Genomic DNA, 22,392 nt, shown 5'->3' with positions numbered 1-22,392 from the left:
TTTTCTATTGAGAATATGGTGATAAAAAACATTATAGACATAGTTACAATAATATCACATATATTTATGTGTTCCTCCATTGATCTTTAGATCGTGAACTTTTTAAAAAGTTCTGTTTTTCTGACAGTTGTATTAGCCTTTTTTTCTATCAGTATCTAGCAAAGTGTTATGTAAATAGTTATTGGTCACTAATCATTTGTTGAAATTTGTTGACAAAGGCTGTTTATTTATTTATAGATTTGAATGTTTTCATAAGGCAGGTTTGTAAATGCTAGTTAGTAAGAGTGCATTTCCATGTAAGTATGACTGGCATTACTTATAATTGGGTAACTGACTGCCTACAGGTCATGATGCTGACCTGGGAAGGACCCTTATTCATCCAGAACCTACACTCAGAACTTAAGACAATTGTAATTAGTTTATGAAAAAGATCAAGTACTTTCACAGAGAGTATAATGAAAAATGCAGCTCTTATTAGAGTGTGAATTTGACGTATTAACCTTAAAATGTGACATCAGATTTTACTTGAGCGCCATTTAGTAGTGGGATTGGAAAAAAACTCTAAAGCAAATAAAATGACTTCAGAATTTCCTTGAGTTAGTATTTCAGTTAAAGAAATATTAAATACTATAAGCCAATTATTTCAGTAAGCATATGTATAGTTATACGTAGGAAGAAAGCTTTGAAATCATGTTTTTTTCAGTGGAATATGTTGAGGTTGTTTGTGGGTCTGTATAAGGTAAGTACCCAGATATCTATAATATGTAACACCAGAACTATGCCCTTGGTAAGGAAAAGGAGATATACAGCTTTATTAAACAATTTTTATTAGTTAGTCATGCATATATAATCCAGAATAATGTACAAAAATGTATTTAACATTTTCCAACTCGTAGATACCCAAGATCTTGGGCATATGAGACTGACTCTCAGGCTACTCTGTTTACCTCCAGACTCTTTGGTCTTAGCTATTTTTGAGGACAGATTTTAGCAAGGTATTTGATATATTTCTTGCCCATCTCTGTATTTGTCTCTCCTCTTTTTTAAGTACTTCTGTGAAACTTTTTAATGGAAGTTTGTGTGGCAAACCTTTTGAGGGCTTGTATGTCTGAGCATATTATTATTATTATGTTCTCATATTTGAATAATAATTTACCTGAATATCAAATTCCAGGTGCTAAGCTTCTCTTCAATGTGTTGAAAATTCTAATTTTAGCCTATCTACCTCTGAACTTTTCAACTGTATCTGATAATTTAAACCATTCGGTATCATGAGGGGAGACAGTCCAAGAGGACAGTCACTGTTCAGGGATCACAGAAGTGAAAATTGGGTCTTTGACAAAGCTTATCTGATGTTGAAATAACCATCTCTGGAACTGCCTTACTTCTAGACTCTGTGTGTGTGTGTGTGTGTGTGTGTGTGTGTAAAATAATAGTCCAGTGTTGAAAGAGAGAGAGAGAGAATACAATTTTTCTCCATTGTTGTTTGCATCCAGTGTTGCCATAGAAAAATATTAGTCTTATTTCTTTATACATGGTTTCTTTTTCTCTGTGTAAATAATTAGAAAGTCTTCTTTTTCTTAATCTGAGATTCTTTTTAATTCAGGAAATTTTATCTTTATTGTTTTTAGAGGTATTTCTGTGGTGAACTCTATCTCTTTCTCAGTTCCACCAGTAAAATACAGAAAGTCCTCCAGCATTAAATCCCCTTTATATATCAACAGATTTATGTTTTCCTAATGAAAGGAGCATTTAGATGAAATAGATAGCAGAGCATAACCTTCCTGTTAGAGCCAAGTACCTCAGGAGAATATATGGAATTTCATGTTACCTGCAAAAAATGACTATCATTTTCTGAATGTTTAATATCTACATACTATGATAAACACTTTACATGTACTATTTTAATAAGTATCATTACAACCTATGAGAAAATAATCATACCATCATTTCTGTGAGAGAACAAACAGGATGTACGCTTCCCAGGATCCTACAGGTGGTAGAGCCAGGGCACAAATAAAATTCTGTCAGAGCCAGTGCCCCTAACCATTGGATGCACCCACCTCCTTGTAAGATCAACAAGTGCAAATGTGGGTGACTTTGTAGGCTTTCCTTTCTTCCTTCAATATCAAATATCCCATTAAATCATCTTATAAGAAATGTCTATATGTAATTTGAAACTTCAGTGATAAAATTTGCTTCCATTTATTCTTTAACATCTTGTAGTTTTAGTTGAAATATAGTTACACAATTTAATGTATTTCTGTTCATGTGGTATCTTTATATATAAAGGAAAATACTCATACATGATTTAAGCCATATTATGTTACAATCAAAGACTAAAAATATACAGAATTTAATAGAATATAATGAGGAGTTGAGGTCTTTAATGCCTTAAAGATGCCTAAATACTTTCGAAGCTGTTCATATCATTTTTAATGACAGCACCAAATTTTTCTTGAATACATTATTATACCTTATTTGTGGAAGGTACAGTGCTAATAACTTTGGAACTTAAAGAGAAAACAATCATAATTACACAATTACAATTTTACCTTTTAATATATGTTTAATCCAGTATATGAACAAATGACAATACATGAGAAAATATGTTATGTGCCACCAAGTGTTGAAGAGGATGTGTATGCCACAGGAGCTCAGAAGAAGGGCAGCCCCACAGATGACATCTGCAAGGGAAGGAAAGGAGCTTAACTTAAAGAAGTGAGTTAAAGAAGGATAGCATCTCAGAAAGGAGGAAAGTCTTGAACAAAAGTGTTTGAATATAAGAAAGGAATGACAATAGCAGAATTTAATACTGAGCTAACAAATATACTGTAAAACGCATCAGAGGAGGAACGATTTAAGTCAGGGTATTATAATAACCTAGGCTTAGAGTGTAGTAATGAGTGTTTAAAGATATATTTGCTTTTCAAAAGAGTGATGTACCTATAAATTTACTAATGCTTTTGTGAGCTATGCTCTCTGACATCCCATTGGAGGTTATGCGGCTGAAAATCCAATTGTTCTCTGGCATATAGCCACAAGGGAGTTTATATTAATTAGTAAAATATAAGAGAAACAGACTATAGCATGGAAGACCTGATAATATGGGGGAATTTTTAAATTCTGCTTTGAAATGTCATTAACAGCAATCAAGATGTAGAGCATGTAAATTGTTACCACATTCATTTTCAGCCTATGATCTCCTCCTGATGAAAGATTATGCATCTTCATATTGACACAACTTAGAGCCAGGCATATAGTAGGGGCTGAATAATTCATGGTTAATTGAATTAAATTAAAATAGGTTGTTACCCAAAAGATAATACCTTTGAGAGGGAAAGTAGATAGTTATGTACCACAGAGTGTTTAAGTAAGAACATGCAAGTGCTAATGGAACAAAACGGAGGGAGCAAATAACTGAGAGTGATTTCAGTAGTTTCATAAAAGGAGTGGGTTTTCATCTGGATTCAAAAAAAAATGAATAAGGTAGAAAACTGGGCATGTGTGGGAAGAATGTCTTAGGATTAGGTTGTGGAGAAGATATGCTCTATTGATGTAATCTATTAATGTAGGTGTGTAAGACAGAAATAAATATTGCATTAAAAAATAAATTAAATAGGGGCTTCCGTGGTGGCGCAGTGGTTGAGAGTCTGCCTGCCGATGCAGGGGACACAGGTTCGTGCCCCGGTCCGGGAAGATCCCACATGCCGCAGAGCGGCTGGGCCCGTGAGGCATGGCCACTGAGTCTGCCCATCCGGAGCCTGTGCTCCGCAGCGGGAGAGGCCACAGCAGTGAGAGGCCCGCGTACCGCAAAAAATAATAAATAAATAAATAAATAAAATTAATTAAATACCTATATCTCCATTCTTGTTTTGTAATATTCATTTGTAATTTGGCAAACATAATGATGGAAAATTAGAATGCCTCCTGATTTGATGTTTTGCGCTGATGGCATAAAATATGGTATGCTTTTCTAGTAGTGAGACACAAAAGGGAAGTTGTCACTGAAGTCCAAATTAATACAGTTTCAAAAGAAAGTAAGGAAAGTATTTTATCAATGGTAAGATATGGTTGAGGTACCTCATGTATTCAACTGTAATCATTCAACAAATATTTTTGAGCATCTACTATATGTCAGGCACCATTTTAAGATATAGATATTCATCCATGAATATAGATGAATACAAAAATATGTTACACCAAGAACACCACTTCCATGGGCTTAAGCTCAGCTGTGCTAGGTTAAAGTTCTGCTCTTCTTTTTGTTATTACCATATGTCTCCCATCTTTTCCTAACAGCCCATCTATTTTTTCTTTTTTCTTTGGAAAACTACTTCCCTCATATTCAAATTGTCCAAATGATCATTGGCTGAAGTTTGGGCAATTTATCTTTGGAGTTTGAACCTTAACCAAGGCATATATGGCTGAAAGACATTTGGAGTTGAATTACTGAATTTCAGCTGACCTACAGTCCATGAACCTCTGCTATTGAGATTTTGAGAATAAGTAGAAATGCTCCTTATTTTGTGAAGAAAGTCTGTATTTAGTGGGAAAGAATGAATTTGGCAAAGTAAAGCTCAGAGATGAAGAGAGATGAAGAAATGATTTGTCCTTTTGTAGGAGAGAGAACATTATTTAAGCTTCTGAATCTAATCATTTGAAACAGTGCCACTTTGGACTTCTCAGTGACATGTATCAGTGAAATCCCTCGGTTCTTAAAATATTTGACCTGGGTTTCTGTCTCTTAAAAACAAAGAGCCATAACCAATATATTACATATAGTTATTTCATCATTATGACAAATGCAGCTTTTATGAGAGCATTTTAATTTTAAGAAAACACAAAGAAGGGAAGAGTTTAGAGGGGCAATGACTTCTAAGCCTTACTCAAAAAAAGTTTAACTGAGCTTATATTTGTGAAATTTAGGAAAAATATTTTCTCTTTCTGTAAAATATATATATAATATAAAATATTTGTAATATAATGCATGTATTATATATTACGTGGTATATGTTTCACATAATATTATATACACACACATAGAGTCTCGTAATCACGAAAGAAAGAATAGAACGGACAACAAGCTCCATTTCAGTCAGCAATTATATATATCAAGGAATTTAGCTTGTTAACACCATTCTGAGTAGGCTAAAATAAAATGATCAGAGGTATTGTGCAACTGATATTTATATTTTATTTATCCCAGGTACAAATAATGAAGGTAATGACTAGGAAGAAGATGTGAAATGAATAATTACTATCACATAAGTATTAAAGCAAGAAGATATAACCTTGAAGGGGTATTTTAAGCTCTGAAGTAATTAGTTACAAGAAACAAACTACCTGAAAAATTCAACTTTTCATGACATAAGATTTTATAGTTGAACTAGGTAGAAACATAGAAATCAGATTAAAATTAAAATGATAAACTAAACCAAAGTTAAAACAGGAAAGAAATAGCTGAACAATGAAATACAAAGAAAAAAGACAACCATAAGGTGTTGCAGATACTATTGATATTGGTTATTTTCCTCTTCTTCTCAGCAGCCTCTCCTTCCCTTTCTCTTTTTCTTCTGTTCTTTCCTTCCTCCCTTTCTCTTTGCCAATGGCAGTTTTTAAAAAGAGACTTGGTGAAAATTCTGTGTTCAGTCTGAATACTTTTTAAAAATTATTCAGGCTTGTAGTTAGCAAGTCAGATGGGTAAATAAATTATTCATATTTAATTTCTCAAATGGCACATTTCTGCTTTGCATCTCTTTATATTTACCATTTTTCATCGATTGCATTTGTGTTCTCAGAATGAAGTAGTCTATGAAATTGAAAGTTGGCTTATAACTGAACAGTATATTTCTGATAATTTTTAGTTGAAAAATATTACTTCACAGAATATCTCATATAAAAATAAGCCTGAGAATGTTTCCTAAAACTTATAACCCATAAGTGCTTATACCCATATGATTTAGTGTTATAGTTAGGAAATTACAGCCATTAAGACATTACTCTCAACATCTCCACTGCCAAATAGTTGAGAGATCTTTTACTTTTAGTAAAATAACCAAACATCCAATCAACCAACCAAAAACTAAAGTTATTATTTAAATAAAAACTTTAATGTACTATGGTGCTTTGAGGGAATAAAACTAATACATCTAAACATATTTTTGATAAGTACAAAGTTGTGCTATAACTGGGACTGAAAGAGAAGGGAATATTTTTATTACTTCCACATACACCTGAAAAACCAATTGCTAGGGCAGACTAAATTCCCTTCACTAGGCTCGTTGATTTTGTGCTGACCCTAAAGAAAGAGGTTAGGACAGACACTGATGGAGCCAATTTCTTGAAAGTTTTCATAGATTTAGAGTACCAAAAGCACTAATTCAAGGCTCAGAGGACAAAGCAGGACATAAGCTTAGGGACAGAGCCATCCCACCATAGTTCTGGTCCTTCTTGGAGAACTGAGGGCTTTGGGAGTATCAGGAGGAAACACCACCTGCATGGGTGGTGGTGTTCAATTCTGAAACATCATCAACCACGTTGGTTATAGTGAGCCCATCTTAAGCACCACTGCCTTAGGGATTTGACAAGATGGAAGTGAAGCTGGAAGAGAAAAACAAACTAAAAACAAAGAAGACACTACGATAATGAAAAACTGAGCATATAAGAGGTATGCCTGGGGAACTGTGCACAATAATTTGGAGACTTTGGAGGGAGAACATCATGCAGAAGGGCTGGAGTTTCCTTAAACCTCAATTGAATGTATAGACCTATGAGGCCGAATACATTCTGGATAAATCTTTGATAACTATTTATGACACAAAAGCTGTTTGAAATGTGTAAGTGGAAGTTTTTACAACACTTAGCAAAGACAGCATGCAAATTCCCTTGCAGATGCTGGGGTTTTCAACTCCTATTTGCTGACTAGTGAGGTTTCAATAGTAAAGCATGGTTGCTTTCTGCATGTGATGGCTGTAAACTGTGAATTAGTGAATCCTGGTGGAAAAATCCAGCATTGGGCAATAATAATTATTCTTACTAGTGTACAACTTTCTTGCACATTAAACAATTAAAAATTGATGCAGGTTAAAAAATGGATCGTATTTCTTTTATTAAGAATAAAATGTATCTTATATTTCTCTTCTTAAAAAAAATGTGTATGTAGTCATACCAATTAGTGAAAGGGTGGAAGGAGACTACAAATTTTTCTTTATGTTTTGTTCTGTCTCACTGATTGGCATGATGCAGTAAGTACATTTCTGAAGGCATATGCTCTAGAAAGGCTTCTAGTATCTGCCAGAATGTTTATGGCAGCACTAATTTTTCTGCCTCCCCAACTACAAAAAAAAAAAAGAAAAAGGAAAAGGGAAAAAAACAAACACAGGATACAGCTTCAGTATTCACAAGGGGAGAAAGGAAAATTGAATTCATCTTGATAAAACCATACTATGAATTACTGCAGAGCTGACAGAAAAGGATGTGAAATATACAACTCTTGAATTTGAGGCTGTCTGTTATTTGATTCCAAAGTAAAAAAGAAAATTCCAGAGGTATATTAATTGTATGATGAGACTTTGTAAATAAAACCCATATATTTTCTATATATATATTTTTAGGCTTGGAGAAGGATGTAGAATATATAGCCCAGGCTAACATTGGTTACACTGGAAAGTGACAGGCAGAAATGAACTTGCCACACAAAATTTAAAGCTTAATAGCTATTTCCGCAATTTTATTTTATTAATGAACTGTTTGTCTCTTTCTTGCCAATTCGTATGATTCATTGCTAGTTATTTTGTTAATCAGGATTCTTAATTTTAAACAATGCAAGCTGCCTCAGGCTGAGTTGAGCAGAAAAGGATTTTATAAAAATATTGGATAGTTCACTGGATTATTGAGAGAGCTGAACCACCTCATTTGGAAAAAAAAAATCTCCACCTCATGATGTATAATTGTTACCAGTAAGTGAAGTATAGGTGCTCATATAATAGAACTAGCTGCTCTGTTTAATTTCCAAATGTTTGGTCACAAATTTTAATTACTGGGATTTTCAATATGTACTGCTCGTTCAGCTGGATCTGATTTTGCTCTTCCTTCTCACAAATCCCTTGTTCTTTGTAAAAACGTGTTTTTTCCATATTTTTAGGAATTAGTTCCCCACTACCACCAAAACCTGCTAAAATTTAATTGAAATTCCATTGGGGAAAATTAATATCTTTATATTCTTAAGTTTTCCACTTCATTAATTTGGCATGTCTCCATTTACTGTGAATATGCTTCATGTATTTATAGAATTTACGACCTTTCCCCATATAGTTGTATATTTGATTAAGTTGATTCCTGGGTATTTAAAGTTTTGTTGCTCTTGTGAAACGTAAATCTTTTCCATTACATTTTCTGAAGGATGTTTGATGGTGTAGAGGAATTTCCTCAATTTATTAATTTTGCATTTTACAATGTTGTTGAAATTTCCAAACAGTTTTACTAGGTTTTTGGTTTTTGGGAGTACCATGTCATCTTGGAATAACTACACCATTATATACCCCTTTCCAAATGGTAAATATTATTACCATTTTCCTTTTTTTCTTATTGTTCTTTTTTTGTTATTGTTTTGACCATCTCTTATGTAATATACTAAACAATAGTATAGATTATGGGTATCCTTGTCTTGTTCTTTATCTCAAAGAAACTGTTTCTAAATATTCTTTCCACTGAAAATGATGTGTACTATAGTTTTTACTAGCTAATCTTCATATATTATGTAAATTCTCTTAAATCTTTGTTAAAAGTAAATATGAAATTTTAGGCAGTGCTTTTCTGAATTTATTTAACTTATATTGCTTTACTTCTTTAGTCAAATAATTTAGTGCATTATAATAATAAACTTTTGCATACTAACCAGTCTTACATTTGAGGGATAAACAAGCTTTGGTCATATATATACATATATATATTTAAAATGGAGTTGACTAACTATGGCCCTTAAGAGTTTTGTCTCTATATTTATAAATAAAATTAATCTGAGCATTTATTTATCCTCCAATATCTGTCTAGTTTGATATCAAAGTTATATTAACCTTGAGAAATATATTTCTGGAATTTCAATATTCTCAGGGTTTTGCAGAATTTTTGCTCTTCATGATTTTCAGATTATGGTTTTACATGTGTCTGGATGCTTTGCAAGTCATGCTGAGAATCTAACACTCAGTAGGGAAGCTTGGTTCCTTACTTAATAGATACATGTAATTTTAACTTAGGACTTGTGCTCCAAAATGTGATAGAAATTTTAGGCTGCCCATTTTAATGTTGTATATTTGAAATCTGCAAACCAGACCAATTGAAATAAATATATTTCACTATGTGAAAAGCCTTAAGTGGCTACTTCATGATGTTTAACAGTGTTTGTTCCACTCCAGGCAGAAATTTAACTTCATCATCATCTTGCAGTATTCCATCCATGGCAGTGTCATATGTGAACAAATATAAGTATCAACATGAGTTTCTGTGATACAGGGTCTTCTTATTGCCCAGTTGCAAATGACATAAAGATGTAAAATGTCAATGAAACTCCACATTAATTACTATGTAACAGGTAAAAAGATTGCTTACCTGCTTTTATCAAAATAATTGGATAGCTGAAAATAAGTGTTTGGAGCTGCATTTTAAGAAATAAAAGCTAAAAATATAGCATTCTTGCTCCTAATCATACCAACTCTCCTCCTCCTCATGTTGACATCTTGGAACCATTTTGTTTCAATTCTTTTGTCCACTAATAATGAGGATTAAGATAAGTATTAGAACATAAGTAATGCTAGGGTCTAGAAAGGCAAATATTATTAAACAACACGCCTTAGTTTAAATTGAGATTTTTAACCATTTATCTGATATTTGAGTACAATGGGTCTCTCTCTCTCTCTCTCTCTCTCTCTCTCTCTCTTGCTTGCTCTCACTTTCTCAGAGAAATATTTAACCTAGTGTTCAGAGAGTTCTTTGGATCCAAATTACAGTGCTAAGATCAATGTTAGAAAATATTAAAGAAACAGATAAAAATGGATAGCTGAATGTTTTCAGCATCAGCGATTTAATTGAACAAAAAAGAGACTCAATAATAATTCTCAAACTTTCATAATGGATCAAGACTATGTCTGATAATTTTCTGACAAACTAAGATAATCTCAAAGGATTCCCTAGGTTTAGAAAATGTCTAAGTAATGAGAATTTAAATGAGACAGCATAGTTATTTGCAATTAAACTATACAACAGTTATAATTTTAAGACTGTAAGCTCCAAAGTGCTATCGAGTAGCTTTATGAATTATAGAAGATGAAAGGGGACCAAATACTACATAGGAACTGAAACTGATTATTTCTTATCTTATGCTCTTTGTTAGACACAGACAGCATATGCTCGTTATAATATTTAATGAGTAATACTGAGCTCAGCATAATCCCAGCTTCTGTCTTTTCACAAAGCTGTTTATCTTATTATAAATCTAAACTCTAGTTGTTCTACTGTGGAATTCAGGGTGACAGAATGAGTCCTGTGTATATTAGTTGAAGCTTACAGTGGGAGATTTAGCCTGTAGATTAAGTGATGTTACAGGAAACTATAAGGAAAAGAGACTTTTCACCTCTATAGCATACATTAGCACATTTTGGATGGTAACATGATTTAGGGGGCAATGGTATTTTAGAATTTTTTTAAACATATGTGATTGAAAATTCAAGGATTTCCTATCCCTTATACAGAAAATCTAAATATGCCACAAGCATGGCATAGAAAAAAAGAGTATGGACTATTCAAATAGTCGTAGTTTCCTTCTTTTACTTCTCTTTTCTCCCTTTTGTATTTATTCTTTTAACCTATAATTTAGCAAATATTTGTTGAACATGTCCTGTGTGCCAGATTCTATATGAGGCATTTGTATTTCCATGCAATAGCTGAGGATCTATGAACAGTTAGATAACTGCTCTGAATTTCAGTCTCTTTCTTTCTTTTTTATTGTAATAATGTCTTACTTAGTTCATTCAGCCTGCTATATCCAAATACCATAGACTACGTGGCTTATAAATAACAGAAAATAACAGAAATTTATTTCTCAGAGTTTTGGAGGCTGGGAAGTCCAAGATCAAGATGCAGACAGATTTGTTGCCTACTGAGGGTCAAATTTATGATTCATAAGCTATTGTCTTTTCCTTGCTTCACATGGCAGAAAGATGAGGACTTTCTCTGGGGTCTCTTTTATAAGGGCACTAATCCCATTCATGGGGACTCCACCCTCATGACCTAACCATCTCCCAAAACCCCACCTCCAAATAATATCCCATGGGGTATTAGGACTTCAAAATATGAATATGGTGGGGGTGGACACAAACATTCAGTCTTCAGCAGATAATATCATCAGCTTCTTCAAATTTTGCAGAGGATAAGTGAGATTGTGGCTATGTTGATATAACATGGTAGCCACTGAATAAATAATAGCCATTACTCTTGTAGCTTAACAATTGTAACTTTAAAATATTTCATTGTAGTATCTCCATTGTGCTTGCTTCCAGTAACTTTATTATTTTACTCCACTCTTCATAGGTGTTGACTGAAAAAAATGCACAACCTAAAAGCTGAGAATTATGTTCATTTGAGGACTTAAGCCCCAGATACAGCCTCTCAGATAGCTCTCAGGGACTATTCCAAAGAGTAAAGGGAGGAGCAAGGATATACAGGAGTTTTGCTGAGAAAAAACCAAAACTAAACAAAAAACATATAGTTGAACATCAAAGGATTACTGCTAATAATTTAAAAAACCCAGACATCTCAAGTTGATGAATTTAGCACTTTTGTATGTTTGGGAAGATGCAAGAGTCTGGGCTTATTTAAATTATTCTTTTGATGTGCACCTTAATTATCTAAGGCTCGTATTCTGTTTTTCTGCAGGTCCCCTCAGGGTACACCATCCTCAGGGGTGGGGAGGGAGCTGCAGACGCTGATGGCTTTATGGCCATAACATCTTTTTTTTTACTGAAATGGCAGGTGGCATTCTTTGTCCTCATAGGCAAGATTCTTGAAAGTAGTTTTGGCTCCCAATGTCTAATTCTTCACTTGCTTTTCAAGTTTTAAATCACAAACCATCACTTCCCTAAAAACCTTCTCTATTTTTTTGTTTTAATACCCTTTTTGTAAAATTTTGTTATTGCTTCCTAGTCTTAATAGTGGTCTATGGCATTTGATGTCCACCCATTAACTCAGTCCTTAAACAAATATTCATTCAGTGTATGCTTGCTGACAGTTTTTGAGCCATGTCCTAGGAATACAGAGGTGATTACTTTGGATGCTGCACTATTGTGCATGGACTTGAGTCTGGAGCTACTGATCACTCTCTTCTTCCTAGAACTCTCCTTCTATGGACCTTGTGAAAACTTCTATTTTCTCCTGCCTTAACCTCAACCTTTTGGGTTTTTTTAAACAAACTTTTTTTTTTTAATAGCATATAATCCGGAGAAGTTGGAAATATCATTAGCATATTGTTATATGAAGTTCCAAAGTAAACACACCAATGTAGCTACAACCCAGAAAAAAACCAGAATATTACAATTATCTCAAAATTCATCCTATTCATCCTCTCATTACTACCCCATTCTTTCCCAAAGGTAACCAGTATTATGACTTCTAACACTTTGGATTAATTTGCCTGTTTTTAAGTTTATATCAATGTGACCATGGGGTACTAAATATTTCATAAATTCTCAAAAATGATAGAAGATTATATAAATGTTTTCTCAGTTACCTGATGTAAACCAAAAAAAAAAAAATGCAGAAGGCTGTAAATAAGAAAAGACTTTATCTAGGGTCAGAGAATTGCAACTTGGGAGACACAGATTCAGGTAAAACCAAATGAATGATGGGGGAAGAAAAAGAGTCAGGAGGTTATAAAGACAAAAGTCGTGAGGATGTACTCTGATACAAGAAAGGAAATATTGTCCTTAAGGGATAGGCTGTCACCAGTTATTTAGGGTAAGGGTCCAATAAGTAGATAGGCTGTCATGAGTTGTTTTAGGTTAAGGGTTAAGTGTAAGGGTCTGATAAGTATCTTGAATTTCTGGAACATTGGGCAGATGTTATCCGTGCCTTTGTTCAGACAGTAAGTGGTCAAAAGGTCAGATTCTATCCAGGCCGAGACATGTATAAGTCACACTTGCTCAGTGGCCTCCCAGGTCCATTTTCAGGAGCTGTCTTAGCAATACGAACTCCATTTTTATTTTCCTTTCACATTGAGATGATATTTTCATCAAATTTTTTCTGTCTTGCCTTAATTCCCGCCTTCCCATTTATGAGTTAGCTATACTGGATAATCAAATTATCTTTTATTGGAATTCCATGGGGGACTTATTCTTTTAATTTTATTTGACTTTTTGTATATAATGTATGTTTCTTTTGTTATATAAAAAAAGAATAAAACCTTAGGGTCTTGAAATAACATTTTTCTTCTTTTCTTAAGAGGAGTTGAGGTTCAAGAATAATATTTTTCATTATTATTATTAAATGGGAGAGAGTTTTGTCTCAATAAATAACCATTTTTTTACTCTTCTCGTGTTAACCTCATTTAGGTAAACTTAAGTATGTACATTTTGATAACAAAGAAATACAGATACATTTTATTGACCATAATGAGTAATGTATTTGTCTACCTGGGTAAACTGCAGAAGCAGGTATGTTGACTTTAGTATTTTTGAGTAATTAAGGAGTTGATTTCTAAGGTCAAAGTTAGAAATTTCTAATGAATCTAAGCACATAATTTTAAATATTTTCTTTAATCTATCAAAAGGATTTATATATTGTCCAGGAGGGATTGAAGTTATATTCCAACTTCAAGCAGTGAAATTTAATTTTTTTCAAGAGTCTCTTTTTTAAATTTAAAATACATAAAATGAGAGAGTTCTCTGACTGAAATTGAGAGTTGAGTATCCCAGAGCTCAGCTGATTTACATCACTAATCATTTTGTTTTGGCCACTGATTTCCATCCGCAACCCTTCAAAGCAGTTTGTAAACAACTATTTTGGATTACTAAGATGATAATAGCAATTTGGAAAGAAGCCTGCACGTTTTCAGAACTTTCTCTGAAATATGTTTGCATTGCTGTTATGTAGACCCATTCACTTCCAGCTAGACTAGACTGTCAACGGATACCTATCTCAACTGGAAGCAATACATTTTCTAGTCAGCAAACAATAAATGGGGATTTCATAGATGAAGTCCATGTTGATAATGGGCACTAGACCAGTAAAGTCATTTAGTGTTAGTGCTGGTAAAATTACTGGGCTGTGTCCAAGCAGAGGGTGCTAAGATAGAGGAGATTTAAAGAAGGGTGAAAGAAAAAATGCTGTTCTAGGATGAGAAAAAAGAAGAAAGTAGTTGCGTGTAAAACAAAGTTATTTTTTAATTGTACCATAATGGCTTTGTATTTGTCTCTGGACTTGCCTGAAAGACTAGTATTCACCCTGGACCAATACAAGAGCAAGTAGGGCTAAGAAGTGATTTTTTATTATACTATTTAAAGTTCAAAAATCTCCTAGAGGTACTCAAACTAACTGTCTACATTACTTAGCAATGTTTAGATTGATTGCTTTCCTATCATGTAACTGGTTGTAAAACCTGACTTGACTGTATGACCAGTGGGGTATTAAAGGTTCTGCTAGAAAACTTACCTGATCACTCACTGAAACCAAGATTCCTTGAGCATAACTTGCTGTTTCATGATCCAGAGAAAAATTACATCTTATGTGACTAAAACCTTAGGAAGTCTCTCCTAGAAGGCCCTCAGCCACTGATGTTTGCCTGTCTTTTCTTCGACCTGCTCTATCATATCCTTTATCTTTATTAAAGTCTCACATGAATATGTTCCATAGAGTCTGTGAATCTTTTTAATTATCTGAACCTATGTAACCATTGGATGCTGCCTTGGATCACAATAGCTCCCTAGTTCTCAGGACCAGTTTCATTGCCTGTCCTTGTCATCCATTTCCAAATAACAAATTTACTCATAACATAATGTTAAGTAGATTGCTATTATTGAAACCAAAGGCTTCACTAGAGCAAAAACCATAAAAGGGTGCTATTGAACAGAGCCATAATATATGTTTCCCAGTAGAGTTACCAAGATTGGACAATTAAAAATTTTGTTATTTACCCTCTGGATGATTTTAAGATCTACAGACAGCACCTGTAGGGGAAATGGATCTGTGACCATAGCACTGGAATCCAACTCAGTGTGAGTTCTACCCAAGTAAAAGAGTATTAAATCGGAGCTGAGGAGTAGACTGCAGAGTCTGACTATAAAGCTAGAGGCAGAAATAGTATTCAAGTTCACCATAGTGCAGTTTTTTTTCTTTTTTTAGATGCAACTCTGGCCTTGCTGATACTGAGCATAATATTAAAAATATCAGATCTTGTTAAGTGTAAATTATCCCATTAAATGAAAGAATACTATTGTTTGTGTACAATCTTCCTGAATGATAATGTAGGTTTTAAGTAAGAAAAGCCTTGAAGAAGCAAGAGCTATTTCCACAGCTGGTGAGAGGTGCCCCTGTTTTGACAGTGACAGCAGCAGAAGCATGACCTCCTTTATAGGGTCTAGCTGTATGCAAGAGTTATGCTGTGCTTATGTGTCTACCTTCTGTTGACATGTCTTTTCTGAAAATATTTTGTATTTTTGACTAAAATAACATTCAGACAGCTTTGTGGAATGTTCGTGAGTGATTAGAAACTGATTTAGACTTCACAGAATTATTGTTGCAATGGGACAAATGCAGGAAGCACTATTTGAAAACCCTCTGTCTCATCAGACACCCTACCTCTTCTCTTCTCTTTCTAGCCCTTCTCTATGCCAGCCCTTATTTCCTGCACTATTATTTAAACAGTAGGAGAGAAAAGGGGAAAGCAAAAGGAATAAGAAAATTCCTTTAAAAAATGGACATATTTGTGTACCTGTGTGTTTTGTTGTTGTTTTGAAATGCCTTAATTCATTTGTCACATTCCTTGCCTGAAAAGATTGCTAAATCTCTACGACGAGACATATTTGTTTTCTTTTCAAGCTAAGTATCCATAGATTGAATCGTGATGTCTAAGGGGTGGTTTTGGCAGCCATCAAGTGACACTTTAGGGTGGACAACAGTGGTCCTGTGTGTTCTCCAGTGCCATCACTCTAATTCCCTCAGGTATCTTGGCATCCAGCCCCCTTCCCTATCTCTGTCAGTGCACCATACTGTCTCTCCTGAGCTTTTGAGAACAAATAAACCTCATCTATTAAATTTGTCCTTTTGTGAATGTCATCCAAATACAGTCAGGTGCTCTGTGACTTTCCTGTCAATAGTTAGCAGATCTTAAAAGCCAATTAATCATAATGCATTCCTGAAAAAAAACCAAAACAAAAGTAACATGAGAGTCTTATGCATCTTCCCAGGTAACATGTACTTTCATATTTGCAATTTTGCATGATGTTTCCAGGGTTTAGGTTCAATACAATTCACGATTATTACAATGAACTATTCAGGGCAGTAAGAAAGAGAAAGTGATGTAGGAATAAAGGAGATTACATTTAGGTAACTCTTTTATGAGCTCCTAGATAACTACTGTTTTGTAAACTTTAACATTAGGAGAGATCTAGGTTATCTGCTCCCAAAATATTAGAATAAAAAAAAGGATTGTATGAGTAATTTATCCCAATGAATGAAGGTTATGGGAACTGAAAAAGTGTGTTCAATAATAGGTCTCCATTGTTTTGTTGAAAATCAGCTGTCATTCTTATGGTTTTTACTTTTTTTCTCCATGAATGCTTTTAAGATACTATCTTTATCTTTGGTTTTCAGCAGTTTGACTCTGAAATGCCTAAGTTCGGTTTCTTTTTAAAATCATTCTATTTGGTTTTTATCATGGTACTTGAATCTGTAAGTTGATATTTTTAATCAAATTTGAAAAATTCACAATTGTGTTTTCAAAATTTATTGATTAATTCTTTCCTCATCTTCTGAACACTAAATATATGTATGTTAGGCCATGTGATACTTTTCATTTTTTAAAATCTTTGTTCTCAGTGTGCTTCTGTTTGAATATTTTCTACTGTAGTGTCTTAAAGTTGACTAATCTCTCTATGTTGTATAATTTGCTCTTTAGATCATCAAATGGGTTTTTATATCATTATTGCATTTTTCAGTCTAGTTTTACCATTTTCATCTGTTTTTCAGAGTTTTGATTTACTTCCTAATCTTCCTCGTACATTCATTTATTATATCTATCTTTTCCGATAGGTTCTTAAACTTATTTTTAATAGTTATTTAATAGTTAATTTATGCTAACTTCAAAAAGGCTTTTTTTTTCTCTCTGTCATCTATGGTCCACTTTTATGTTTGCTTAAATGTATTGTTATTTTTATTGTATACTGGACATTATAGATGATAAACTCCACAATTTGTTCTTTTTTGTGAAACATGTTGAGATATTTTAGTAGTAGGCAGTGAAATTATTTTTTTTTTAACATCTTTATTAGAGTATAATTGCTTTACAATGGTGTGTTAGTTTCTGCTTTATAACAAAGTGAATCAGCAATACATATACATATATCCCCATATCTCTTCCCTCTTTCGTCTCCCTCCCTTCCACCCTCCCTATCCCACCCCTCTAGGTGGTCACAAAGCAATGAGCTGATATCCCTGTGCTATGTGGCTGCTTCCCACTAGCTATCGATTTTATATTTGGTAGTGTGTAGGCAGTGAAATTATTGTTGGATCACCACAAAGCTGTAGAGGCTTTGTTTCTGGCTTTTGCGACAATGCTTAAACATATCCTTAGATTCTTTGATACTTCTCTCATTTTCAGATGTGGTCATGACTTCTCCCTTTTTGGTTTGTTTGTATTGAAAAGAATTTGACAGACTTGATTCTGGTTAACTTCTGAGGCTAGATCAGTAAAAATGATTGAGTTTTTCACTTGTTTTTGGGATACTCTCACTTGTTTCCTCTTTGGAAACTTAGGCTTGGTAGGTCATAAAGACAAGTCAACTTCCATCTCTTTCGTTAGAATACTTGAAATGTGCAGCCCTCATGTTAGTAATCCAACAGCCCTGAGGCACTCTATGCTCTTAAGAAGCCCAGGTCACATGGAAAGGCCACAAATAAGTGCTCCAGCCAAAATCCCAGCTTAGGTCCAGCATTGCTAACATCAATCACTAGACATGAGTAATTCCATGAATTCAATTAATTCCAACTCCTATATTCCAAGTCACTTTCTTGTAAATATTTCTACCTATAATATATGTCACATCCTAATATTTTTCTTTTTCTCTCCTTTTGGTTTAAGCTTGTACAGATTTTTCCTCAGAATCTATCACTCAAAGAGATACTGCTACTGAGGATATCTTTTATAGAATGAAGTTTAGTAAGTCTGACTATCTCGTACTTAAGGCTAGTGTTAGGCTCAGAAAGTAAATGAGGTTTTCAAAGTGCTAACACATCCATGAGTTTATGACCCAGCAAATGTTAATACTTAACCATAGATTGGTTTATTTGCAGACTGTCTCCACATAGTGTGACTATGTGCTCTCTCATTTATAAACCATCTGTTCTGTTACTGGATTTCTGCCTGGGGTATATATATAGGCCAAAATTAGGAGAAAAATATATTATCGTAAGATAATTTAAAAATTTACAATTTAAAGAACACATATTTTATAAAGAATTGCCTTTACAATACGAGAAACAACCTGCTTGTCATGGGGGCTCATCCCCTCTTTTCTGGAGCAGTTGACATGAGCTGGTTTTGCTAGACTAAGCCAGATCACAGAAGACAGAGGAGGGAGAGAGGGTTTCTCCAATAACGTGACTAAAATTTCTATGAAACATTCCTGGTTGAGCAGTGGAGGCTCTGCAGTGTTACTTCCTGGGCTAGGAACTCCCTTTGTTATAGAGAAAACCTGGTGTCCCTATACTGAGACGATATATACATAAAGCAGTGTGGGTGTGAGTTTCCCTCTGCTGGAGTACTCATCTATATGTCCAGGCTTGAAACCAAAGGGATAACTATGGGGGCTCAAGGAATCCTATGCTTTTAGAAACACCTTTACTTATAAGTTGTTTTCATAAAATGTATCATATGTCAGTAATGCATCTTGCACCATGCACATTGCACAACATTGTATCTGAATAATGATCATATTTTATAAAAATCTTTTTAATGAACAATTTTCACATATACTATGAGAGAAGTCTTTGTTTTCTTAAAAATAAATATGAATAACTGTATGAAATGGTCTTGTAACTAAATGAAATACTGTGCATTTCAGATTATATTTACTAAAAGATATAACTGGAAAATGCTTCCAAACAGATGCTAGTCTTCACATCAGTGGCTCTCAGATAGATTGTTGTAAGTACCACCTTAACTATTAAAACAAATTCATTTCCTCTTATGACTTATGGAAATAAATTTAGTTATATTATTCTTGCATCTGGAACATCTCTATTTAGTTCAGGAAGGAAAGCCACTCAAGTGAATTGAATTTGAAATGAAAATAATACACAATGTTGTCTTCTGGAATACTTACCATGTCTGACATTTAATGAACAATAAACAATATATGCTAACAGAAACATTTATCTATTTGGGAATCTCTGAAAGACTTGGCTATGGAATACAAACCTGGCTCTGATTCTTGATCTGCCACTTTTTATCTGTATGATTTTTGGCAAGTCATGTAGCAATTTTCCTTGCTTACAGCTTTTTTTTTTTTAATTCTGTTAAATGTGTGTAGGTAAGCTCTACCTCACAGTGGTTCTAAGAAGTATATGAAATTACATGTGATTTACTAGGGGCATGATACTTGGTACACTGTGAATGCTCAATTAAAGTTAATTTTAAAATGATTATGGATAATTGCTAGAACAAAATTATGATTATGTTTGTGGTTCCAGAACCTGTCTATACAGAGTGTATAAACAGTTGTATTTGATGTAGAAAGAATACCTTGCTGTTCATACATGGGTCTTAAGCTTTCCGTTTTAACCATCTTGATGCTGGCTGCCAAGGAGGTACCCCATTTTACTGTATACTTAAAAGCTCAGTTAAAACTGGCACTCACATTGCTGATAGGCTAATGGAAAAAAAAAAATCAAGAAGTAAAAATACTTCATATGATGCAATTCCAACATAATCTTTTTGGCATTCTTCTGACTGGGCCTATCAGGAAAGAAAGCTTTAAAACTAATAGAAGTCACTTTGGAAAAGATACTTCATAATACTTGTGAAAGACTACCGTAAGGAAACATTCCCCAAATATAAGAATCTCAAAACATAAATGTCCTTCAAAAATGATTTTCACTTTTTGAAACCTTTTTCAGATTATAAATTTTCCGTGGTATTTAACCAGTGATTTATGAAAAATAAATAAAAACCTAAAACGTTGCTTTACTTTATTGATAGCAATGTTGTACCAAATGAACTTGTAGCTACCACATTATACACAATGAGTTGTGTTGAAAAAAAATCCTTTCTTATTTTTCAGTAAAGATAAACATGCCTGGAAATTGGTTATCAAGAAAAAATATTTTGAGACAGGTAAAGTAATAACTAATGACAGTTGTTCAAAACACCTTTTCGGAGATGTAACAAGATTTATGTAATTTCACTGACGTCTCTGCAGGATTGGAAATTAAGCCGTCAGATGCTAGTGTGCCTGAGAATTTCTAACATTCAATCCTAGTTGGAATTTGCCATAAAAATATGTTTTCTGCTATGAAACTAAATCTTCTGTGTTTGATTAATATTAGATTTAAAAGTTTGCTTTAAGCTATCCTTTTGTTGTGAAAACCTTGCTTATATTTTTAAATGCAGAGGATAGTTAGGCTTTTCTCTCTTTTTTTTCTGTCTTCAGTCTTGATGTCCTACAACCCATGATTAAAGAACTTTTGGCTTCCTTCTTAGTAATCTACATATTTGCCTCAAGCATTTAACTTTTTGAAACCCCAGAGGATCATTTCATGGTAAAAGGTAGTTTGATTTGAAATTTATTGTACTGCTTTTTCCTGTAGGAGCTGGTGTTAAATTTGGTGGTATTTGTTTAATTATACCTGGAAGTTAATCATAAATTATTTGTAAATATAAAGAAATTAGGCTACCTTATTAAATAACAGATGTCACAAAAAGCCCTCATTTGATAAATATAAAAACCTTCATAAAGGCTTAAAATAAATATTTGTTGATGGACAAAACATACATATAAATTTTTTCCAAAATATATTTAAACTGTTGTTTAGAAGTCATTGTTCCCTAAGTAATCATTTGTCAGAAAGAAAGTATAAGTTAAGTAGAAAAGAAAATGGTAAAGGGTGATAAACATGGGAAATAAAAATAAAAAATAAAACAATGCAAATTATTTTGCAAACTAATTTACAAAACTCATAAATTTAAGACAAAATAAGTTAGGATACTGTGTTATTAATTTCTGCCTTCCAAATCAGTATTTTGCATTATCTATAGTAAGAAATAGTATTGTTTAGAATTAATGTTTTAAATTAATATTTTTGAGTTATATTTAAAAATCTATCCTGATAAAGATCTTTTTTTTTTTTCTTTTTGCGGTACGTGGGCCTCTCACTGTTTGTGGCCTCTCCCGTTGCGGAGCACAGGCTCCGGACGCGCAGGCTCAGCGGCCATGGCTCACGGGCCCAGCCCCTCCGCGGCACGTGGGATCCTCCCGGACTGGGGAACAAACCCGTGCCCCCTGCATTGAAAGGCAGATTCTTAACCACTGCGCCACGAGGGAAGCCCTAATAAAGATCTTTTAACTAGATACCAAAGAACTAGAAATTTTATATCCTGATTTCATATATACAAAGACTAATTCCCAAGATCTTTTAAGATGTCTAGCTGATATATGAGAGCACTGAATTAATTGCCCTGATACCTGCCCATCTCTACATGTAGCACAGTACTCTTACTGGAACATTGCTTTTGCTTTTTGTTTTCTGGCTCTATTTGTAATAAATGGATCAGCCTTAAATATTTAACTCAATTGCACTAAAATTTTCATTAAAAAGATATTTACACCATTGTAAAGCAATTATACTCCAATAAAGATGTTAAAAAGTGTTTGCCAAAATTGTTTACAGTAATAGAGTTGAAAATAATTTAAATGTCATCTTGAAGAGACAAATAAAATGTTATATGACAGTGATAGAATACAAGTTAACAGAATTAGCAAAACCTATCATGAATAAATTTCAAAAACATGTTTGAGTTATAAATTAAGCTAAGTGAGATGTAACATACCGCCATTTATGCAAATTACAAATACCATACTATTATTCATGGACATGTACATGAGTGTGTATACATGTGTATTAAAAAAA

This window comes from Delphinapterus leucas, chromosome 16, assembly GCF_059928025.1.
Source record: "Delphinapterus leucas isolate spDelLeu-1000000601 "Yukka" chromosome 16, BTC_Dleu_Yukka2, whole genome shotgun sequence".
Lineage (NCBI taxonomy): Eukaryota > Metazoa > Chordata > Mammalia > Artiodactyla > Monodontidae > Delphinapterus > Delphinapterus leucas.
This window is presented reverse-complemented; position numbering follows the sequence as displayed.